The sequence below is a fragment of the Ailuropoda melanoleuca genome, chromosome 8 (assembly GCF_002007445.2).
Source record: "Ailuropoda melanoleuca isolate Jingjing chromosome 8, ASM200744v2, whole genome shotgun sequence".
Lineage (NCBI taxonomy): Eukaryota > Metazoa > Chordata > Mammalia > Carnivora > Ursidae > Ailuropoda > Ailuropoda melanoleuca.
The window spans coordinates 77,144,511-77,170,140 of record NC_048225.1 but is presented as its reverse complement, the minus strand read 5'-3'; the positions used below and the strand labels follow the sequence as shown (position 1 = coordinate 77,170,140).

Below are 25,630 nucleotides of genomic sequence, written 5' to 3'. Positions count from 1 at the left end.
CCACATTTTAGCTATTGTCAATAATGCTGCTGTGAACATAGATGTACAAATATCTCCTTGAGACCCAGCTTTCAAGAAATTTTGAGTGAAATCTGAATAAAGCCTTTAGTTTAGTTAGTATTATTGTACCCATGTTCTTAATTTTGACAAATGGACCATAGATATGTTAATAGAGGGGCAAAGTTCCCTACATCCAGGGAACTCTCTGTACACTCTTGCAACTTTTCTGTAAATTGCAAATTATTATAAAATAAAGATACCTTTAAATAGCGAATTACAAGCTTTTAATACTTGGTCAGCGATAAATATACCTTTAGGAAGATTCTTCTCATGTGTAATCTTTTTCTATTTTAGTATAAGTACATATTGCTATTTTTGTCCATTTCCTCTTCGTCATTAAGAACCTCTGCTCTTTACTTGCCATAAAAAATGTTCTTCCGTGACTTAAATTTTGAGAATTACGATAACTTATCACATACATTTGCATTTTAAATAATTCATATTATTTAATCAACTCAAAATTGTGGCTTGATTTTAATCCCTTTGTGGCTATTTGGTCGTATTCTCTGGCAATATTGTCTTAAACTCACATAGGTGCAGCAACCTGACAATCGTTATGACTGGCTTTATTTTTTAACTTTATTGAGATATAATTGACTTAGAGCATTATGTAAATTTAAGGTATACAATGTGTTGATTTGATACACTTATATTTTGCAAAATGATTACCACCCTAGTGTTCGCTAACACTTCCATTGCATCATCTAATGACCATTTCTTTTTTGTAGTGAGAACATTTAAGATTTACTCTCTTAACAACTTTCAAATATATAATACAGTATTATTGTTATAATCCCCATGCTGTATGTTAGATCCCCAGAACTTATCATCTTATAACTGAAAGTTATTTCCTTTGACCACATCTCCCTGTTTTCCCCACCCCTACCCCCTAGTAATCACCATCCTATGCTGTTTCTATGAGTTTGATGTTTTTAGATTCCACATATAAATGAAATCATACAGTATTTGTCTTTCTTTAACTTATTTCACTTAGCATAACACCCTCAAGTTTTATCTATGTCGTCACAAATAGCAGGATTTCCTTCTTTTCTAAGTGGCTGAATAGTATTCCATTATATATACATATATACCACATTTTCTTTATGCATTCACCCATTGATGAACCCTTGGGTTGTTTTCATGTCTTGGCTATTGTGAATATTGCAGCAAAGAGCACGGGAGTGCAGATACCTTTTTGAATTAGTATTTTCATTTCTTTCAGGTAAATTCCCTGAAGTGGGATTTCTGGATCATGTGGTAGTTTTATTTTTAATTTTTTTGAGGAATCTCCATACTGCTTTCCATAGTGGCTGCACCAATTTACATTTTCTCCAATAGTGCACAAATATTCCACATTCTCACCAATACTGTTATTTCTCGTCTTTTTAATAATGGCCATTCTCAATGTGTGTGGAATCACAAGACCCCAATTAACCAAAGCAATTCTGAAAAAGAAAAACAAGGCTGGGGACATTACACTTCCTGATTCCAAACTGTACTACAAAGTGATAGTAATCAAAACAGTATGGTATTGGCATAAAAGCAGACACATAGATTCTATTCAGTGGAACAAAATAGAGAGCCCAGAAATAAACCCACACATATATGGTCAATTAATTTACAACAAAGGAGCCAAGAATATGCAATGGAGAAAGAACAGTCTCTTTAATAAATGGTGCTGGGTGAACTTGATAACCATACACAGAAGAATGAAATTGGAGTCTTATCTTATACCATCCACAAAAAATTAATTTGAAATGGACTAAAAATTTAAGCATAACCTGAAGAAAACATGAAGAAAAATCTCTTTGACATTGATCTTGACAACATTTTTTTTTAAATTTGACATCAAAGCATAAACAAGAACAATATAAATAAGTGGGACTACATCAAACTAAAAAGCTTCTGCATAGCAAAAGAAACAATTAGCAAAATGAAAAGGCAACCTATGGAATAGTAGAAAATATTTATGTATCAAATATCTGATAAAGAGTTACTATCCAAAACTATGAAGAACTCATACAACTCAATAGAAAAAAAAGAACTATCCAATTTAAAAATGGGCAGAATAACTGATGAGATATTTCTTCAAAGAAGACCTACAAATTGCCAACAGATATATGAAAAAATGGTTACCATCACTAACCACCAGAGAAATGGAAATCAAAACCACAATGAGAAATAATTAATTGTTGGTGTTAACACAATGGATTCCACCAAGCCATGCGACAGCCAGAAGAGATATGAGGAAATCATTAAGGAAGTCAACATCTACGTTAAGAAAATTGGCTACTACCCTGACACAGTAGCATTTGTGTCAATTTCTGACTGGAATGGTGACAACATGCTGGAGCCAAGGGCTAACATGCCTTGGTTCAAGCAATGGAAAGTCACCTGTACAGATGGCAATGCCAATGGAACCATGCTGCTGGAAGTTCTGGATTACATTCTGCTAAGAACTTGTCCAACCAATAAGCCCTTGTTCTGCCCCTCCAGGATGTCTACAAAATTGGTGGTATTGGTACTGTCCCTGTGGGCTGAGTGGAGACTGGTGTTCTTAATTCTGACATGGTGGTCACCTTTGCTCTAGTCAATGTTACAACTGAAATAAAGTCTGTTGAAATGCACCATGAAGCTTTGAGGGAGTTTCTTCCAGGGGGCGATGCAGGCTTCAATGTCAAGAATGTATCTATTGGTCAAAGATGTTTGTCGTGGCAATGTGGCTGGTGACAGCAAAAATGACCTACCAGGAGTGCCTGGGTGGCTGCCTTGGTTAAGTATCTGCTTTCAGCTCAGCTCATGATCCCAGGGTCCTGGGATTGAGCCCTGAGTGGGGCTCCCTGCTCAGCAGGGAGTCTCTTTCTCCTTCTCCCTCTGCCCTTCCTCCTGCTTGTGCTCTCTCTCTGGCTCTCTCTCAAACAAATGAAATCTTAAAAAAAAAAAAAAAAAGACCTACCAATAGAAACAGTTGGCTTCGTGACTCAAGTGATTATTCTGAACCATCCAGAGCAAATCAGTGCTGGATATGCACCTGTGCTAGATTGTCACACAGCTCACATTGCTTGCACCTTTGCCGAGCTGAGGGAGAAGATTGATCGTCATTCTGGAAAAAAGCTGGAAGATGGCCCCAAATTCTTGAAATCTGGTGATGCTGCCATCATTGATACAGCTTCTGGCAAGCCTATCTGTATTGAGAGCCATTAGTTTTTAGTTAATATTTTTTAATGTAAACCTGTCACAGAATTTGAGACCCGTTAAAACATAAGCTTAATGAGGAAAAAACTACAATGAGATATCATTTCACACCTGTTAGAATGGCATGACAAAAGATAACAAGTGTTGGTCTTAGTGCTTGATTTTTTTTAATTTGACACCATAGGAAAGGCAGCAGAAGCAAAAATAAACAAGTGAGATCACATCAAACTAAAAGGCACAGCAAAGGAAACCATTAACAAAATGAAAAGGCAACCTACCCAATGGGAGAAAATATTTGCAAATCATATATCTAATAAGGAGTTAATATCCAAAATATATAAAGAAATAATACAGCTCAGTACTGAGTTGTTGGGCAGAGGATCTGAATAGACATTTTTCCAAGGAAGATTTACAGGTAGCCAACAGGTACATGAACAGGCACTCAACATCACAAATCATTAGGAAAATACAAATCAAAATCGCAAGGAGATACCACCTCACATCTGTTAGAATTGTTATTACCAAAAAAGACAAGAAATACAAGTGTTGCTGAGGATGTGGAGAAAAGGGATCCCTTGTGCACTGCTGGTGGGATTGTAAACTGGTGCAGCCACTGTAAAAAAAAAAATATGGAGGCTCCTCAAAAAATTAAAAATAGAATTACCATATGATCCAGTTATTCCACTTCTGGGTATTTTTTCAAATGAAACAAAAATACTTATTTGAAAAGATATCTGTACCCCCGTGTTCTTTGCAGCATTATGTACAATAGCTAAGACATGAAAGTACCCTGAGTGTCCACTGATGGGTGAATAAATAAAATGTAATACACACACGCACAGAGGAATATTATTCAGCCATAAAAAGAACGAAATCCTGCCCCTTGCAATAACATAAATGGACCTTGACAGCATTATGCCAAGTAAAATAAGCCAGACAAATACCGTATGATCTTACTTATACATAGAATAAAAAACAAAAACAACCACAAACCCCTCTGAACGCATAAATACAGAGAACAGATTGATGGTTGCCAGAGATGGCAGTCGGAGTTTGGGTGAAGTGGGTGAAAGTGGTCAAAAGGTACAAACTTCCAGTTATAAAAAAAAATAAGTCCTGGGACGTAATGTGCAGCACGGTGACTATAGTTATTAATACCGTACTGCATATATGGAAGTTGCTGAGGGAATAGCTCTTAAAAATTCTCATTGCAAAATAAGTCAGTCAGAGAAAGACAAATACCATATGATATCACTCACATGTGGAATTTAAGAAACAAAACAAACAAGCAAAGGGAAAGAGAGAGAGAAGAGGAGAGAGAGAGAGAGAGGGAGAGAGAAGCCAACCAAGAAACAAACTCTTAACTATAGAGAACAGACTGATGGTCACCAGACGGGAGATGGGTGGGGGATGGGTGAAATGGATGATGGGATTAAGGAATGCACTTGTGAAGAGCACTGGGTGTTGTATGGAAGTGTTGAATCACTGTATTGTTTACCTGAAACTAATATTACAATTATGCTAACTAACTGGAATTTAAATAAAAACTTGAAAAAGTTCTCATGACAAGAAAAAAAAATGTGTGGTAATAGATGTTAACTAGAGTTATTGTGGTGATCATTTTGCAATATATACCTAATTATTATGTTGTACACATGAAACAAATATAATGTATGTCAATTATATCTCAATTAAAAAATAAAAAAGAAAATCCTAAATAAAAAGAGTAACCAGTTAGATAGGTAGGAGAACACATTAAGAAAGGGTAGGAACATGATATTATAGACATGTCCTCATAAACAAAAAGCTATATTTCTGGATTACGTGATGGCATTTGTCAGCTTTTTTAAACTTATTTTTCTTGATTTCTTTTCCAAAATAAATATTCACCTTTTACCTGATTTTATATTCATATTTTTGTATTCTTTGTTTTTTCTTCAAAGAGGCCTCCCTTGTGTAAGCTTTGGGTCCTGCAAAACCTGGCTCCAGCCCTGTTTGTCTGATGTGAAATGTGGATTCTTTTGAAAAGGCTGTGGTATGAGGAGTGATCAGTGCTTCCATTTCCCTATAATTGTTGTAGGGTGGGAGAGCGAAAAGAACGCTTTATGCTCTTTTGTTGTACTTTAAGATGATGTAATTAGTTTGATTGTAATGCAATCCTGATTGATACCAACATAAAAGTAATGTGGTTTTTAAAGTCTTTAAAATATCTTTCTTATTTTCTAAAATTAGAAAAACATAACTCAAACTATTTAAAAAATTTAGATAATACAGAGGTAATACAGCAAAAATAAATAAATAAAAGTCCCTTTTCCTTCGTCCCAGTCCCCTAGAGTTAACTGCTTATTGTTTGTTGTGAGTTTCTTTTCACAGTTTTTCCATGTATGCACATATGTCTATCTACATCTCTCTCTTTATATATGTACATCAGCATGTATGTTCATTTATAAATCTATTTAAAAATGGAAAAAAATTATAACAAAAATTAGATGATAAAATTTATATTTTTCTATCTTTTCATTTCTCTGAGCAATGTGGTATGCACCTCTTTCCATATCAGTAGGACATATATCTACCTTATTCTTCTTAGATGTAAAATATAGATCTAGTATAATTTAACTAATCCCCCTTAATGTAGACATTAAGATTACTCTTATTCTTTTCTTATTATAAGCAACACTGCACTTAAACTCATACAAACATCTTGGTACATGTTTATGAGTGTTTCCGGGATCCGATTCCTAGAAATTAAATTTCTGAATTAAAGGTTATGGACTTGAATATCTCCGTTATTTATTTCTAAATCATCCTTTCAGAATGGTTACGACCTCTTGTTCTGAATAGGGCCAGACCGTGATACGTGGTTGTCCCCAGCAGGCTAAGAATGTAGTGCCTAGCATTTTTTAAGGCTTCTCCTCGAGGGGGAGGAGGGCAGGTTCGGCGATGTGGGGGAAAGGGCAGAGAGGCAGGGCCCCTGCAGCAGAGCTCTGTTTCTTCCCCATGTCCTGAGCAATTCTGCCCTGGTGCGAACTGGCAGATCCACTCCACAGATCAAAACCCCTGCAGTTAGCTGGACCCCCTATCTCAGAAGGCTGTTTCATGCACATCTGATGTTATTCAAGCATGCTTTTGAGGGGATTTCACCTCTCATTTCCTCCTTTGCGAGAAGTGATTAAATCATTCCTTGTAACTACATTCACTAAGCTCTCTGAGATGGGTTCTAATACACCTAATTTTCTCCACGTCCTTGTATTTCCAAGGCTTCCATCCTGCGGGGAGCTTGGTGAGCTCCCTCACCTTCTTTGCCCCGTTGCCCATTGCCCATCACAGCACCTGTGCGAAGAGCCCCCTTTGCCCAAGGCACAAGGTCAAGCGTTGCCTCGCAGCTTTCCTTGTAGCCTCCTTCTTGCTCACGTGATGACTGTAATAATTTCTGTGGATTGTTATTTCCCTCTAATTTCTCACAGCTGGGTTCCTGGCCCACCGGTCAGTTCTGCTCTGCAGTTTCTTTCCCACAAGCGGCACCTCGGTCTAGCGCCTTGTTTAAATTCTTCCTTATTTCTTTGCATATTTCCGTCCCTGGAGGTACCACAGATCTGCTATCCCCAGCTATCTATCTTTTTGTCATCCAACAGTGAGAACCAAAGCAACAAGCTAGCAGACCTTCATTGCCAGGCTCAGCATTTCCAGCTTTCTTCGGTAAATATAGATCAAGCATGGTAAGTGGAATTAACCACATACCCTTTTTGAAGGCCATCTTTGATCTTCAAAATTACCATATTTATTTTATCACCCTGCTTAGCTATTGCAGTGTGGTGGGAGGAAATGTTTAAGTTTTAAGTACTTGAGAGGCTTTTCTGCCAGAGTCAGCAGTGACTTGTCGGGCAAACAACGTCTGAGGAGTGGCTTTGAGTTTGCCGGCCCTCGTGTGATAAGGCACAGGCTTTAACATGGGAAATTGAGAAAGACTTTAGAGCAAAGGTATTTATTTCATGGCTGTATATGGGTCTTCACCTGCCAGTAGGTACTTAAAAAAAAAAAAGCCTCTAAAAAAAGGAGATAGATACATATCTCTTTCAAAGGGTGGAATCAGAACTGTATCAGCCAGGCTAGTAGGACTGGGGAGAGGCCAAGCTTAGTGGTTGGTAATGTGGCTACTGGGCTGTGTGCTCATGATAGCCGGGCTGGAGTGGACAGTATGATAAATGAATCATTGACTCTGTGGTGAAATAGTCTGACCAGTGTCTCAGATTGACAAGCCTCCCACCAGCGTGCTATGGATACTCATGTACAGAAAATGAGTTATAAGGATAGCTCATTACAAGGAAGGCAGCAGTTATGTTGATTTGTGTTTTACAAGAGGGGAAAAGAAAGTTCTTGAATTTCCCTTTTTAAAAATAACTCTGAGACTGAATGGAATTCGTTTATCTGTTTCATCAGACCACGAACTTCTTGAGAATAGGTTCTGTCTTTTAAAGAAATCTTTTTATCCCAAACACCTGACACCTATTAAATAACTGTTTGTTGGAAAGACCAGGCACAAACTAATTATAAAAGAAGAAATCCATTCATTCATTCTGCTCAGCAAACATTTATTTATTTATTTATTTTTTTTTTTAAGATTTTATTTATTTATTTGACAGAGATAGAGACAGCCAGCGAGAGAGGGAACACAAGCGGGGAGTGGGAGAGGAAGAAGCAGGCTCATAGTGGAGGAGCCTGATGTGGGGCTCAATCCCACAACACCGGGATCACGCCCTGAGCCGAAGGCCGACGCTTAACCGCTGTGCCACCCAGGCGCCCCTCAGCAAACATTTAAGAGCCACTATGATATGCTGGGTTTTGGGCATTCAGATGAATTAGAAATACCAGTTTGCACGGGGCTCACAGTTCAGAAGAGGAGATGGACATTGTTACAGGGGGCATACAGAGGCTGAACAAGAAGAAAGGGAAGGGAGTGGCCAATTTTACCCTGGGGGTGGGTAGGTAACCTGAGGTGATGCTTTAACTGGGTTTATTTTTAAAGGTTCACTTAAATGTGATACACACATTTTATACATAGTATACACATGCCAAGTGCTAGGAGAACAGTGTGATGGAAGGAACACTGCTTCAGAGTTTGCACACCTGAGTCCCAGAGCTGCTTCTATGTAGCTGTGAGGCTTAGACAAATCATTTAAACTCTCTCGGCTCTTGCTTTCTTTTTTTTTAAGATTTTATTTACCTATTTGTCAGAGAGAGAGAGCGAGAGCATAAGTAGGGGGCGTGGCAGGCGGAGGGAGAAGCAGGCAGAGGGAGAAGCAGACTCCCTGCTGAGCAAGGAGCCAGATGGGGGACTCGGACCCAGGACCCTGGGATCATGACCTGAGCCGAAGACAGACACTTAACCGACTAAGCCACCCAGGCGTCCCGGTTCTTGCTCTTTAATTTATAAAATGAGGTTATTGGACCAGGGAAGGAAATACCTGGTGAGGAGCATACCGTCAACCCTTCCTCCTCCACATATAACAGAGATGACATCTTCTCTTGTGAGCTTGTTCCCAGTCTTTCAAACAGCCACTGCCAGGTAGCCAAAAGTGATACTGAGATGAAATCTATTTTCTCTTCCTGAACAAGATCATCTCTAAGACTTGTGACCTAAGCTATGAAAACACATATAGAGCTAAAACTCAACTAGCCTCATCGTGGATCCCTGAATACCCAAAGTCAATTGATTCCCTTTCTTTTCGATGTATTTTTTCCTTCCATTTTTTTCTAGACCTATTAACTTGCCTAAAGTTAGTGCTTCCGATTTCCTTGCTTTTCCTTTGAAGGGAGCAATTAGGAGCAAAAAGAAACATGGAAGACCTGAAAGGTCTTCTACCTGTTTTGTCAATTAGGTATAAATGAGAGTTGCCCACATGGAACGCCTGCCCTGCAACCACAGCCCAGACCCTAGACACGACCAGACTGTGCTGATAATTTATAGTTACACCTGCACCTGCACCTTATAGCCACACCTATACTTTGACCCCAGCCCCTACACCTGCACCTATACCTATGTCGACACCAACACATATACCTATACTTACGCTTATACTTAAAAGCTCATGTCCTTTTTTTTTTAACCCACTGATTTCCAGACAGAGGTTGTCTCTTATTGATACACAGAGAACACTGTAGCAAGCTCTATTGTCCATTGTCAGATTCATAAGCCAAAAAGAATTCTTTCAAAAACTACTGGCAACCAGTCATGAGCAGACATGTGAAACATCTCACCAAGAGCAGGTACAGAACATTAAAGACATACAGCTTGGACCATGAAAAAAGTGCGAGACAGGATGTGAACTCTCTTCTACTGGTAAGAGTGTAATGTAGAAAAAATAAAACACAACAGAGACCAAAAAAAAAAAAAAACACAACAAACAAAACCCATCAAAAACAAACCCTAAAACCCAACAACAACAACAACACGGTGAGACTTGCTCACCAGGCACAAAGTCAGGTGCTAGACAAACCTCAGAATAGTCAAATAGTCCAATTGTCTAGAATATGTGGTTTCTGGAATGCATGAAAAGTGAAAGGTCAGTATTCTATTAAGATAATTGTCTTTTTCAGATTCTGCTTAGACTTGTTGAAACCTAACTCTTTCAACACTATTTTTGGTAAGATTTTCCAAAGGAGAGATATGCTTTCTGCTTATTCTAATAGCTCTCCTCATCAAAGTGGAATTCTGGATTGCTTCATTTCATAATCACAGGTCAGAGAAGAAGCCTGTCCTGATATCTGAGATCCTCACTGGAGATTTTTGGTAGAGACACAGAGGTGCTCTGGAACTGGCTATCTTCCCTGAAGAGCTAATGCATCGCTCTCCTTACACTGGGTATTTGCCCTCACATAAGACTTTTATTTTCCACCCAAAACTTATTGATAGCTGAAATTATTTTATCTTTTTGCTTCCCTTTGGGGTGGCTCCCCCGTGGGTGATGAGTGGGGTGCTGATCTACACTGCAAGCTCATTTTCTTTGGCCACAGAAGGATATACACCAACCTTGAATCGGAATGTTTTTAGGCAGAAACACTCCAGCTCAACATAATAATCACCACTCCTTCCTGTCTCATGCTTGGTTCTTCACACATCTGAGTTCTCTGCTTTGTGCAGGAAGGCAAGTGAATTTGGGGACTGTGGCTTCCATATAGCAGGTCTCCTGTGGGACCTATAACTCCATGGAGTGGGGACCTCATATGTACTCCAGTCTATATAATGGCAAACATTCAACAAGCATGTGTTCACTGGGGTATAAAGTGAGAGGCTTTATTTTTTGGCTCCTTCTAACTTGTAGGTCAAAGGGGGGGCATCTTACCCTTCTCATGCTTTCACTTTCTGACCTGTAGAAGGTTTGAGTGGTTTAATATATGGGGAATTGGAAGGGAAGTGAGCAGAGGCCCTATTAAGATTCTTTTAAGATCCCTGATCAATACTCACCAGACAATGAGGAACTTCCTTGTAGGCAGGCTTTTGTAGAGAATGGAGCTGCCTTCGTAGATGGGGAATAAAGCTTTATAAGTCTCAATATTGTAAGGCCCCTGCCCATGAATGATGAAGTCATGAAGAATCAATCTGCATGCTGAGCAAAATTATACTTCTCCACCTCCAAAGATATCCACATCCCAATGCCCCAAATCTGTGACTATGTCACCTGACATGGCAACAGGGACTTTATAGACGTGATTGATTTAGGGCCTTGAGATGGGGAGATTATGCTAGATTAACCATTCAGGTGGGCCCAATCTAATCAAAAGTATCCTTATAAAAGAAAGAAGGAGGCAGGAGAGTCAGAGTCAAGGAAGGCTATGGGATGGCGAAAGCAGAGATCAGTGATGCCATTGCTGAAATGGGCCATAAGCCAAGGGATGCGACTGGCCCATAAAGGCTGGAAAAGGCAAGAAACAGATTTCCCCCTGGAGCCTCCAGTGAGAATGCAACCCTGTCTGTGCCTTGATTTCAGTCCCATGAGACATGTGTCAGACTTCTGACCTTCCGAACTGTAAGATAATAAATTTGTGTTGTTCTAAGACACTAAGTATGTGGTAATTTTACACAGCAGCAATAGGAAACTAACACAGTAAGTCCGTATTTATTGAGCATCTATTGTGAGTCAGGAACTGTGCTCTGTTCCCAAAATAAAAGGTAGACATGATCATTAAATATATGTAGGATAAATATATGTAGGATATATATTAGTAGGATAAGAAAATATTAAAGAAATATTTATGAACAACAGTCAAACAACAAGAAGTATGAGAAATCCTACAACAGAGACATTTGGGGTGTTATAAGACCATTAAACAAAGAGAAACGTAGCCTAGTTTGGGGTGACTAGAAAGGGATACTTAGGTTGAGATATGAACAATGGGTAGTAATTAGCTATGAGTGTGTTGCAGGCATAGGGAACAGACTAGGTGAAGGTCCAGAGTGAACGTGGTACATTCAGGGAGAAGGAAGATCCAGTGAAACTGGCATGCTCGGGAGGTGGGGAAGAGAGGCAGGAGATGAGGCTGGGGAAGTAGGCCGTTCCAGGCTGTGTAAGGCTTTGACGAGCACATTAAGCTCCCGCTAAGATTTTGGACTTTGCAGAGAAAGACAAATACTGTATGATTTCACTCATATGTGGAGCTTAAGACAGAAAACAAATGAGCAAAATGGAAAAAGAGAGAGAGACAAACCAAGAAGCACTCTTAACTATAGAGAACATACTGATGGTTCCCAGAGGGGAGGTGGGTGGGGGGGATGGGTGAAATGGGTGATGGGGATTAAGTAATGTGTGGAAGTGGTGAGTCACTATATTGTGGCCTGAAACGAATACAACACTGTATCTTAACTAACAGGAATTAAAATAAAAACTTAAAAAGATTTTGGACTCTGTTTTTCAAAACCATAGGAAGTTTTTCCAAGGGCTGTTAGGTGACAGAACTAGATTTTCTGTCTAGTCTCCAGGTAGTTGGAGAGACATTCTGGCAAACATTTTCCGAGCTTATCCACATCCTCGTCTCTCTCTTCTTCCAGAAACAGAAGGATGTCTCACTTCCTTATCTCTCTGCAGGTAGGTGGGGCCAGTTGACTATTTCTGGCCAACGAGCTGTGAGCCAAAGTAACGCGTTCTTTCTAGGTTGACACGTGCAGGGGTCAGCGTGAGACCCTCCACGTTCCTGTTCTCTGTCGTGTCACCCAGGGAGACCGCAAGTTTAGATGTTGCAGCCGAAGGATGGCAGAGGCATCAAGACTCTAGACTTCTGGGCCCTGCATGGGGGCATTGCCCCAAAGGCTCCTGGACCTGCAGCAAACTTTGAGCTAGAAATAAGCATTCACTGTGTTAAGCCCTTGATGTTTTGGTGTTGTTATTGCATAGCCTTATTTTCCCTGATTAGTTGAGTCATTTAATACAGTGTCTCCTCGATCATCAGTGTGAACCTGGGGAACAAAGAATCTTGGATCCCAGCCCAGCCTGTTCTGATATAGGCTCCGGAAGAGCCAGGGAATTTATCAGTACGTGTCATCATAGCAACTACTGATTCTACTAGTGTGTCCTGTGCCAGGATTATCAGAACTGGCCATGTGGCCTGGCCTGCCTTGTGTATAGCATATGTTATTCAAAAAAAGAAAGGAGACATTAATGACCATTGTCCTCTTGGGGATCCGGGGATATCTTTTGAGATAACAGTGTACTTAGGAATGTCAGAGGAACCCGGTGTATTAATTTGCCAGGGTTGCAGTAACAGAGTACCACGGACTGGGTGGTTTATACAACAGAAATTAATTTTCTCATCGTTCTGGAGAATAGAAATCTGAGGTGAAGGTGTTAGTTCCTCTGAGGCCTCTCTCCTTGGCTTGCAGATGGTGTCTTCTCCCTGTATCTTCCCACGGGCTTCCCTCTGGGTGTGCCTGTGTCCTACTCTCCTTTCATAAAGACAACGTTGTACTGGATTAAGGTCTATCCCGAGGGCCCCACTTTTTAAAGACTCTATCTCCAAATACAGTCACATTCTGAGGCACTGGGGGTTAGGACTTCAATGTATGAATTTGGGGGACACAGTTCAGCCTATAACACTGAACTTTAAGGAAGCACCATTATTTTATGAAGCCTGCAAAGAGAGGACCTTGACTCAGAGATGGGGGTGTTTCTAATTGAGAGAGGAGAGACGTGATTTACATGGTGAGGAGTGTGATTCACATGGGTCACTTACAACTTAGGTAAACATGCATTTCCTACAATAATTTTGTGTAGTCAATGTACTACACAGTGTTTTATGTACTTCTAGGTTGGAGATTATATTCCAGAGGAAGTTAACAAAGAAACTTTGTATTCGATGTTGAATGAATATCCCAGGAACGAGTGGAGAGCCCTTGAAAATCTTAGTGTCTTGCTTTTTCTTAGCAAATATAACAATCGGGTGGTTTATATGTAAATGCTTGCATGCATGCATATACTTATATTTTTAACTTTAATTTTAAAAAGAGCTTTGGCCCATTTGTCTGTTCTCATTGATTTTTATGTTCTGAAGGATCTAGAATACAATTATTTTCTCCTGAAACTCTCTTCTATTTAACGGAGAAGGGAATAACTAGTCCAGTACTTAAAAGATTTTAAACACATGTGGATTGTTTACTCCCAAGGTTTATAACTGTGACCTATTGCATCTTGTGAATTTAATCAGGGTATCCTCACCCCATGAGGAAAGGGAGACCGGGAAATTGAGGAGACTGGGGGAGGCCACTTTTGTCGGCTAGAGACAGAGCCAATATTATAGCCTGTGTGTTTGAATGCTGACCCCTCCTACGCTTCGCAGCAGGAGAGATTTGTGGCCTATTTATAATATAGTTCAAAAAGTCTGTTGAGGGGCGCCTGGGTGGCACAGCGGTTAAGCGTCTGCCTTCGGCTCAGGGCGTGATCCCAGCGTTGTGGGATCGAGCCCCACATCAGGCTCCTCTGCTGTGAGCCTGCTTCTTCCTCTCCCACTCCCTCTGCTGTGTTTCCTCTCTCTCTGGCTGTCTCTATCTCTGTCAAATAAATAAATAAAATCTTTAAAAAAAAAAAAAGTCTGTTGAATACATTTAGGGGGTTCAGCAGATTTTCAATTAAATGTGAGACAGTGTTCTGTTGTAAAACACCAAACAACCAAACAAAAACGAATGAGGGGAGCTTAGAATGCAGAGTTGGAAAGAGTTTTTATTGCTTGCTTCTGTTCAGACCCCTACTGGGAAGAAGACTTTGTCAGTCAAGGCAGGCTAGGTAGCACTGCAATAACAATGAAAAATCTCAGCATCCTAACACAGCAGTTTTACTTTCTCTGTGGAGATTCCCTATTTGCTGAGTGATTGCCATCATAATTTCTCTTGAATGTAGTTTCCTTTAACATTTTGAACATTTATTAAAGCTATCATTTTAATCACCCAGTGTCCATCACAAGTGTACCCCTTAACGCCCATCGCCTATTTCCCCATCTGCCTGCCCACCTCCCCTCCGGTAACCATAGTTTGTTCTCTAGAGCTAAGAGTCTGGTTATTCGTTCATTTCTCTTTCCCCCCCTCCCTTTTCTTGTTTGCTTTGTTTCTTCAATTCCACATATGAGTGAAATCATACGGTGTTTGTCTTTCTCTGACTGACTTATTTCACTTAGAACATATTATTTGTAGTTGCTTTGAAATCTATATTTGGTAAGCCCAAAATCTGTGCCCATTCAGAATCAGTTCCTTGTGACTGGTCGGTCTATTGATTGATCTATCATCATCAATCATCTATCTGTTTATTCGAGTGTGGGTCACATTTTTCTGTTTTTTGCATGTCTGTTTTTGTTCTTATGTCTTACAGTGTTTGATGGGAAAATTAGGCATTTTCATAATATATTGTAGAAACCCTGGATTTGGTTTCATAATCTGACTCCTCTGCTGTGTACAACCATTGATTTTTATTTATTATTAGTACGGGTTTCCAGGAGTTGCCTTTGTGTCTATATGTTAGTGGTCAGTCAGTGATGTGTCGAATTTTATCGTTTTTTTCAGATATGATTTGCTGACTATTTCATGGTGTCATAGCTACTAGTCTATCCAATGGTACTTTAAAACAATTTTTATAATTTTTGCTAGTTTATAGAATTATAATTTTTCTTTGTATGTTGGTCTAAATTCATTAGGAATTCTAATGTGACATCTAGTTTCTTTTGGATTTTTTCAGACATAATTTGTGACTAATGGTTATTTTAAACAATTACCTTTTATTTCTTTTTGTTGGTTTATTTCACTGGCTAGTGCCTCCGGTACAACGTTGCACTGAAATGCTGGAAGAGTATTTTTGCCTCATTTCCAATCTCAGGGCAAAGTTTTCAGTATTCCCCCATTGAGTTACGTTTGCTATAGGATTTTTGTTGAGTATTCTTAATTACATTGAGGAATTTCTGTTCTCTTTGGTTTTTAGAATTTTTTTTTTAAAGATTGTATTCACTTACTTGACAGAGAGAGAGAGAGAGAGGGAAAGAGCACAAGCAGAGGGAGCTGCAGGCAGAGGGAGAGGGAGAAGCAGGGTCTCCGCTGAGCAGGAAGCCCAATGCGGGGCTCAATTCCAGGACACTGGGACCATGACCTGAGCTGAAGGCAGACGCTTAACCAACTGAGCCAACCAAGCGCCCCGGTTTTTAGAGATTTTTAAAAAATTATGAATGAGTGTTGAATTTCATCGCATACTATTTATGGATTCATTGATATTATCATGCTAATTTTGAACATGAAACATTGCATTCTGGAATAAATTTAACTTGTTGGTAATGCATTATTTTTTATATGCCTCTTGATTCAATTTGTTCGTATTTTGTTTAGAGTTTTTGAATTGACATTCATGAAAAATTTCTTCCTCTCCCGTTTTCGACAACTTTACCATGTTTTTGGTAATAAGATTATGCTGGCTTTATAAAATCAGTTAAGAAATGTTTTTATTTTTTCCTATTCTCTGGGAGAGTTTGATTATGTTAGTATTATTTCTTCTTCAAATGTTTGGAAGAATTTATTGGAGTAGGCATATAGGCCTGAGGTTTTAAATTATAGATTCAATTTATTTAAATATATATTACTATTCAGATTTTCTATTTTATTTTGTTTCAGTTTTGATGTTTTGCATTTTTTTCTAAGACTTGTCCTTTTCTTGTCAAAACATTTTTTCGAGTATAATTGACACAATGTTACATTAGTTTCAGGTGTACAACATAGTGATTTGACAAGTTTATGCTATGCTGCTACCATCCGCCACCACACAGCGCTATCACAATGTCATTGACTATACCTGAGCCAAAGGCAGATGCTTAACTGACTGAGCCACCCAGGCGCCCCTCTTATGATGTTAATGTTTGTAGGATTTGTAGTGCTTTCCATTTTTCATGCTTGATGCTAATAATTTGTGCCTTGTTTCTTTATTATTCTTGATAAGGTTATATAAATTTTATCAAACAGATCCTGGACAGAGAAAAAGGGGCCTGTGGAAATACAGGCTGACCAGCAGGCCTGCTGACTACAGGATAAGGGAGGGCAAATTCCTTCCTCCTGGGGAAAAAAAAAAAAGGCCTACAACCTGCTCATTTCTGAAGACTTGTCTCTCTTCTGTGGATAGAACACCTAATCTGATTTGTTTAAGATGTTTAAGCAACTCTTTCGCTGAAGGGCTTGAGTAAGTGTCCTACAGCTGCACAGAGTTGAGACGGAGGTGAGAGGGTCTTGTGATGTGCCTTTGAGCTCACTTACTTATGGGGAGTGGGGTGGAATGGGGGACATGATGGGTGGATATAGCTTCATCTTATGTCTTCGAGAAGGTGACCACAAATAGACTTCCTCGTTCTTTCACTCTCATTTCCGCCAGTACTACCACTTTTCTCTCTTCTGTCCTCACTTAGGTCCTCCCCACGCAAAGTCCCTGCTCTTGCCCTTCACTCAGCATAATGAAACAGCACATTTGGACCCTTCTTCAGCCTTACAACAGAGGCGTCTCAGGCACCAGCTGGTTAACACCGGGGTCTTCTGCTCAGACTCCTGATGACTTCCCTGTGGTTGGGGTCACTGGGAATGGTAGCTGCTTTAACTTAGTTCTAACTCTCTGTGTTGACAATGCTGAAGCCAGTTTTTCTCCTGAAGAATTTGATGACAAACACACTTCTCCATTGGAGTAATTTATTTTTTCCAGAAAATTTTTTGGTCTCTTCTGTGTGAGGCATGTGTGTTCTTCATAGTCTCTGACCCTACTTTTCATGAAAGAAAATGAAATGAAACAAAACAGATCCCGGTTTTGTTATGCTATAAGCACATTTTTCTTTCTTCTCACCTAATTTTCATTACAAAGTGTGCCTAGAATAACTGAGACTGCTTCTGCTTAGCTTTTTGGATCAAAGGGCTCCATACTCAAATAGTGTCTCTCTGACCCCCAAATTTTTCCTATGACAGATGTGGTTGAAATTTCATGTACCATGTAAATATTCAGGATTGGAAAATGTACTTGCAGTTCTACAGGCAGAAGTGTTCCAGTGAGAGAGATTGCACCGACTTTTTGAACAGTTATCTTTATTTTTGTATATGGCTTTGCCAGTGATTTGATGGAAACACATCAGTGATTGCAATAAATCCTGTTTAAGTGAATATTGAAAATTCATACAAGATTATTTTTAATTTTTTTGTGAGTGAGCTGAGTATAAAGTAATTTGATATTCGCGTTCTTCCTTCCTGTCTTCTCATATTACATTTGGTCTCCAGATGTTGAAGTGAGGGATTTCTTTCCTGGAGAATGGAAGTGTCAGTCTGGGTTAGCATCTGGAAGATAACAAAGCATGTCTCAAAATGAGCCTGATGCCAATTTAAATCCCTGGGACCTCTGATGCAGCCTTGCCACATGCTGAACTCGGGACTGAAAGAAAAGGAAGTCCAATGATATTGCTAAAGCACCAAGTATTTCAAGGGATCATTGTACAAGTTTTTCCACATTTTATCCTATTACATTTTTCTTGACAACCTTGCCAAATAGATTTTTTCCTCTCTTTCTCTCTTGTAAATGAAGAGGGTCAAGCTTAGGGAGTTTAAGTAGTTTTCTCAGGTTCCCAGATATTTGGTTGCAAATCTAGAACCCAAGACTATTTGACTTAGAAGCCCTTGCACTGTCCACATACCATACTGAGGAGTCGAAAGTCCTGCATGTTCAGGAACCTACAGTGTTACTTCAGGACAAAGGTACTATGCATGGCCTTGCATCTTTATGGTTTCATGCCTCTATGCTTTTGAGGTCTGGGATCATGACATATCTAGCTTTTTCATACAAGATAAATATGTCATGAATATCTAGCTATTAAAATGGATGAATGAATTAGACCTGGCCATTCTAAAACCTTTTCCAAAGGAGCTCCTCTTTCAATAATTTCCATTTTTCTTAAGCCTTCTAGTTATTAGAACCTGAAAGATCATTTGAGGAACTTTTTCTCCTTGGCTACTTTAACATTCATAAAATTATCAGATTAAGTCATTTTACTTTTGTAGTGTCTCTAGCACCTGTCTCCTCCTTTTTGTTACCATTGCCACCACCTTTATTCCAGCTAGCCTCAAGGACAATCTGTCTACTTCCATTCACTCTCTGTTTTACTCTGTCTCATCCGTTCATCCATCCATCCATCCATCCATCCCTCCGTCCATTCATCATCCATCTTTTCATTTCTTCAACAAACATTTTGGGAGTACTTACTAAAGATACAATAAACAGATGATCACAATACAGTATGATAAACGCTTAAGAAAAGATTGTTTACAGTGCTATGAGTTCAAGAAAAGGGACACTTTTCCCCAATTCAGGGAGAGAGATGCAGAGAAGGCTTCTTAGAGGACGCGTAATCTGAGCTGAGCCTTGAAGAATCAGTTGAGTTAGAAAGGCGAAGGGGATGGAGAAGGCAAAATAAGAACCACAGGGTCCCTCTCCTGCTGCATCACCATTTCTTTTCCCTTGTTTCTATTTTCCCCCATAGTAGTTTGCAATATCTGGCATATTATGTAGTTTACCTGCCATACTCTTCTCAGAACTATCCAATGACGTTCCCTCTCACCCCTAGTAAAAGCCAAATGAATCACAGTGACAGCCCAGACTACCATGGTGTGGCTCCTGTTAGCCCTCTGACCTCTTTTCTCCCCATTTTTCTCCTCATTCACTCTGCATCAGCCACACTGGGCTCCTTGTTGTTTCTTGAATGCATCAGGCTGCCTCCTGCCTTGGACCGTTTGCACCCATTCCTCCTTCCCTCTGTGTGCAATGGTTTCACAGATGTCTGCATGACTAACTCCCTCATTTCCTGCAGGACTTACTCACACTATTACACAGGGTTTCTCTGATTATCCTATTTGTAATTATATATACTCGTCTCCCTACCAAAACTCTCTATCCCCTCATCCCTCCCCCCTTTATTTTAAGTAGGCTCCACACCAAGTGTGGAACCCAATGCAGGGATTGAACTCAGGAGCCTGAGATCAAGACCTGAGCTGAGATCAAGAGTCAGATGCTTAGTTAACTGAGCCATCCAGGCATCCCTCCATCACCCCTTTTTGCTCAGAAATTATCATCTTTGGGGGCGCCTGGGTGGCACAGCAGTTAAGCATCTGCCTTCGGCTCAGGGCGTGATCCCGGTGTTGTGGGATCGAGCCCCGCATTGGGCTCCTCCACTATGAGCCTGCTTCTTCCTCTCCCACTCCCCCTGCTTGTGTTCCCTCTCTCGCTGGCTGTCTCTCTCTCTGTCGAATAAATAAATAAAATCTTAAAAAAAAAAAGAAAGTATCATCTTTGATCATACCATGCATTTATGTTTATTTCATTTACTCCCCAAAGAATGTAAGCTTCATGGGAACAAGGATTTTTCAGTCTTTTAAAGTCAATTCTGTCTTCACTACCTAGATGAGTGCTGGCACACAGAAAGACTTTTTTTTTTTTTTTTTGGCCAGGGACAGTATACTTTATTGATGGCATATGACAAGGTAGGGCTCCCCTTCTTCAGATCTGGGATGGAAACTGTGGAGGTTAGGAGATTCTTAGTGTGTTGGGAGATGAGTTGGGGTGAGGACTTCCCAGCAGCTGAGGGCCTCTCTTTTCCTTTTGCTGTTGCTGGGGCTGGTGGTCCAGGGGGCTCTTACTCCTTGGAGGCCATGTGGACCATAAGGTCAACCATCTGGTTGCTGTAGTCAAATTCACTGTCATACCAGGAAATGAGCTTGACAAAGTGGTCACCAAGAGCAACGCCAACCCCAGCATTGAAGGTGGAAGAGTGCGGGTCACTGTTAAAGTCATGGGAGACAACCTGGTCCACAGTGTATGCCAGGATGCCCTTGAAGGGGGTCTTCTGATGCCTGCTTCACCCCCTTCTTGATGTAATCCTATTTGGCAGTTTTCTCCAGGTGGTGGGTCAGATCCATGACTGACATAATGGGAGTGGGGACATGGAAGGCCATGCCAGTGAGCTTCATATTCAGCTTAGGGATGACCTTGCCTACATCCTTGGCAGTGCCAGTAGACACAGGGACGATATTCTGGGCAGCCCCTTGGCCATCACTCGACAGCTTCCCAGAGGGGCCATCCACAGTCTTCTGGGTGGCAGTGATGGCACGAACTGTGGTCATGAGTCCTTCCATGATGCCAAAGTTGTCATGGATGACCTTGGCCAGAGGGATCAAGCATTTGGTGGTGCAGGAGGCATCACTGGCAATCTTGAGGGAGTTGTCATACTTCTCACAGTTCATGCCGATCACAAACATGGGGCCATCAGCAGAAGGGGCAGAGATGATGACCCTCTTGGCCCCACCCTTCAAGTTAGGGAGGACTCCTAATGGACCCCACAACATAGTCAGTACTGGCATCGCCCCATTTGATGTTGGTGAGGTTACTAGGTGCCCAATATGGCCAAATCCAGTACTGGCATCACCCCATTTGATGTTGGTGAGGTTACTAGGTGCCCAATATGGCCAAATCCATTTACTCCAACCTTCACCATCTGTCTTGGGGACATGGCTGGCACTTCACCAGAAGATGAGGTTGTCTTTCCAATAGGGAGGAGAAGAGAGCCCAGAAAGTCTTAGTAAATATATGTCAAATAAATAAATGGAAGGTTGGAAAACAGAAAATACAAAACGCAAGGCTGTAAGAAAATGTAAGAAAATGCCAAAACTCTAATTTTGCCTGATTTGTTCTGAGATCCCTGATTGCACTGCTGGAGTTGAAGATTCAGTAGTGTGGCACCCCCTTCCTTAGACTCTTGCCAGTTGCTGACTTTGCTAAGGGGAAGGAAACATTTCATTTTTGTTGGTGGTAATAACTAACTTTCCCTCTCTCTCCCAGATGATGTTTTTAGCCTTTCACCACCACCAAAGGGTCACTTCCATATTTCTTGGCAGGGCTTTTCCCTTTGACTAACACATGGGATTCTTCTGCACAGCTATGGATTTCCTGGTGGAGGAAGGGGATGTTGGAGTTTTCAATTAATGGCCTCTGTTTCCTTGTTGTGAAGGAGGCTAGACCATCTGGTGAGAGAAGGTGGAGACAAGGTGGAGATGATGAAATTTGGAACTGCCACCCATTAGATTGGGAAATGTGGCTGATGATAGAAAACAGAGGGATCTTGAATACAATGAAATGTTTGGAGAATACACAATATCCTTGCAAGATGTTTGATGTGGATTTTTTGCATAATACATCAGTAGTGCTGTGGTTTTGTTAAGAAGGAAGAATGAATTGAACTCAAATTCTCATTGTTAGAAAAGTAACAAGCAAAAAGTAATAACATGCTGTGATTTGCCTGTGGGGATCTTTGCTATCCTCAAATAATAGGAACTGCTGTAGCCCACAAGGCAGGCTAATCATTAACACTTATCAAATGATCAGACATCCAGCAGATATATGGGGGATAGGATAGACTTTTGGGACTTTTGGAAGGCAGAGCTTGTGCTCATTTCTTAATCCTGCAGAGCTTAATACTGAGGCTGAGATTTACCAAGTGTTCCTTGTGGGCACTGTACCATTACCAGGTGAACCCTCCTGAAGGACATCCACACATGGAGATCCCTTCCCTCTGGTGGTAGAAGAGGCTTTTGGAGACCAAAGGCCCAGGTCCAGGGGTGCCTGGGTGGCTCAGTCGTTATACGTCTGCCTTCGGCTCAGGGTGTGATCCTGGAGTTCTGGGATCGAGCCCCATGTCGGGCTTGTCCACTAGGAGCCTGCTGCTTCCTCTCGCACTCCCCCTGCTTGTGTTCCCTCTCTCACTGGCTGTCTCTCTCTCTGTCAAATGAATAAATAAAATCTTAAAAAAAAAAAAACCCTACCCCAGGGTTCTTTATTAAAAAAAAAAAAAAAAGGCCCCGGTTCCTACCTTCATCAGACTTCCCTAAACTTCAACAGTGAGATTTATTTTTGGAGCAGAAACTTGGATTTAGTAGAATGTCCAGGAGTGTGCTGTGATCATATTTTAGACAAGCCAGACTAGGAATATAAGAAGTCAGGTCAGGGGAGGAAGAGGAATTTTAGAGGTAATCTTGGGACTATTAAGACTTGCAGGAGCAGTGAGGGGACATCTATAGGATTCAGGATCTATGGAATTTGGGAGATGGGATTGTTAGGGCACTTCTACAATAGAATATGGAGAAATTTCATGGCAGGAGGGACAAATTGTTGCCCACACCAAAAGAAAAGGAAGGAAAGGGGCACCTGGGTGGCTCAGCCATTAAGCGTCTGCCTTTGGCTCAGGTCATGATCCCAGGGTCCTGGGATCGAGCCCCGCATTGGGCTTCCTGCTCAGTGGGAAGCCTGCTTCTCCCTCTCCCACTCCCCTTGCTTGTGTCCCCTCTCTCGCTGTCACTCTGTCAAATAAATAAATAAAATCTTTAAAAAAAAAGGGTTGGAGAAAAACATTTATGAGGTATTTACTATGTACCTGGGATTCATCTAATGCTTATCACATGCCACCAACGCATATCATTTATGTCTTGGAACAGTTGTAAGAAAGTATTGTAATGCTTCCCTTCTGCAAGTGCAAAACTGAGGCCTGGAAAGTGAAGCCACTTGCTCAGGGGTACAAGCTAACAAGTGGCCAAGCTGAGATTTAATCCTTAGTCTCCTGACTCTATATCCAGAGCCCTTACCATGACCTCTCCCACCTGGGCAGGAGATTGTGGCAGCCAAACCATCAGGTAACTAGACTTCAGTCATATTTTAGCAAGGGGCCTGTGCTATGCATACTTGTTAAATGTCTGCTGCTGAATAAATACAAAGCTCTCCTGCCTGTTGTGAAGTTTCTGGATTCTACACATCACTCTGTGTCTCCTTCTGCCTCCTTTCAGAGAGCATTGGCCCAGTTGATCTTCTCCACTGCTGTGGTCCCTCTTTTCTCTATGCATCTAAGAAGGAAGGGTCTTTCTTCTGTTTTCCAGGCTGTGAGTCACTAACACACTTGGTATCTCTCTGCTTGCAAAGCTGGGGAATGGTGAAAAAGTGAAAAGGAAGAAAAGGAAAGTCTACTTACCTATTTTCTCCCCCCACCTCCATTCAAAAGCCCTTTCTCAGACCATGGCTGAGGGTGGGGGGAGGCCTCCAGAGAAACATATATTTCTCCTCTGTCTGTGTCCTCATTTGTTAAATGAAAAATAGTTTTCTTTTTCATTTTTTAAAGGATTTTATTATTTATTTATTTATTTATTTATTTATTTTTTGAGAGAGAATGCGTGTGCACATGCATGCACGCACACAAACACACACACACATACACATACACACGAGCAGCAGGGGAGGGGCAAAGGGGGAGAGAGAATCTTAAGCAGGCTCCATGCCTAGTATGGAGCTGGTGTGGCCCTCGATCTCATGACCCTGAGATCATGACCTAGGCTGAAATCAATTCAGATGCTTGACTGACTGAAGCACCCAGGCACCCCAAGAATATAGTTTTCTTGAGCTGTGCCCCAATCTCTCCTGCATCCCTTTATAAATTGCTGAGGGCCACAGGCTTCTGAAAACAAGCTTCCCACCCATTAAGTTGTTTAACCTATTTTTGAAGGATCCTGCTCAGCATCTCAAATGGGCCACCCTTAGTGCTGCTTCCTGCACTCTGTTCCATTAGGCAGGGTACTGCAGAGAAACAGAACCAATAGGATATACATATTTATTATAAGGATTGGCTCACATGATTCTGGTGGCTAAGAATACCAAGATCTGCAGTCAGCAGGGCAGAGAACCAGGAGAAGCAATGGTGTGGTTCCAGTCCAAAAGCCAGCAGTCCCAAGACCCAGGAAGAGTCCCTGTTTCAGTTCAAGTCTAAGGGCAAGGAAAGATTAATGTTCCAGCTTGAAGGCAGTCAAGCAGGAGGAATTCTCTCTTACTCACGCGAGGATCAGTCTTGTTCTATTCAGGCCTTCAGCTGATTGAATGAACCCCATGGACGCTGGGGAGAGTAATCTGCTTTACTTAATCTACCTAGTCTACCCATTCAAATGTTAATTTCATCTGAAACACCCTCACAGACACACCCAGTTAATGTGTGACTAACTGTCTGGGCAACCCGTGGCCTAGTCAAGTGACACATAAAATTAGCCATCACATATATCTTTGCCATCCTTCTTTGTTACCTCTTATGCCCTGAAGACCTTTCCATTCCTCTGATCAATATTCATATCCTACCCACTCCATGACATCACATGTAATTTTGAAGGAACAAAATTATCTGGGATTCTTCACTGGTTATTTACGTCAATGTATCCCCTAGATTCTAAATTCCTAGATGCTGTTGACAAGGATTTTATTTATTAAACAAGAGATATATAAATCTATTATATTTTCTGTATCTTAATGGCACATAGGTGGGCACTCAGTAAATACTGTTTAGGGCTACAACATTCAACCCAGTTGGAGAACACGTTTTCTGATAATTTGGATCCCAGGAAAGCAGCTGGGGAGGGTGAGAGTTAGTAAGCTTGAGACTGACATGGGTATCTCAGCCCTTCCCTCACTGTGCAGGTCCTCACCCTGGGGCTCCGGGCTAGGGCAGAAAGGCAAGAACTGCTTCACTTCTTCACTCTTGCTGGGTGAGAAGAGCTGGATCTGAGAAGTTCCCTTTCAGGTCACAGTCATTCTGGCACACCTAGGAGATTTGCCTGCCTCCAACCGCTAGAGCAGGGTTTCTCAACTTCACACTATTAGTATTTAGGCAAACAGATAATTCTTTGATGTGAGGGGCTGTCCTGGGTATTGTAAGATGTTTAGCAGTGTCCTTGGTCTTAATCTCTTAGGTGCGGGGTAGTTCCTGCACCCCCGTTGTGACAATCAGAGACGTCCCCAGATATTGGCAAATGTACCCTGGGGAG

The 25,630-nt window shown here is 41.0% G+C and overlaps 1 pseudogene; it reads right to left on the bottom strand.

The window, feature by feature from the left end:
- Positions 1-20,137: 20,137 nt before the first annotated feature.
- Positions 20,138-21,680, bottom strand: LOC100472002 (annotated as a pseudogene).
- Positions 21,681-25,630: the final 3,950 nt, after the last annotated feature.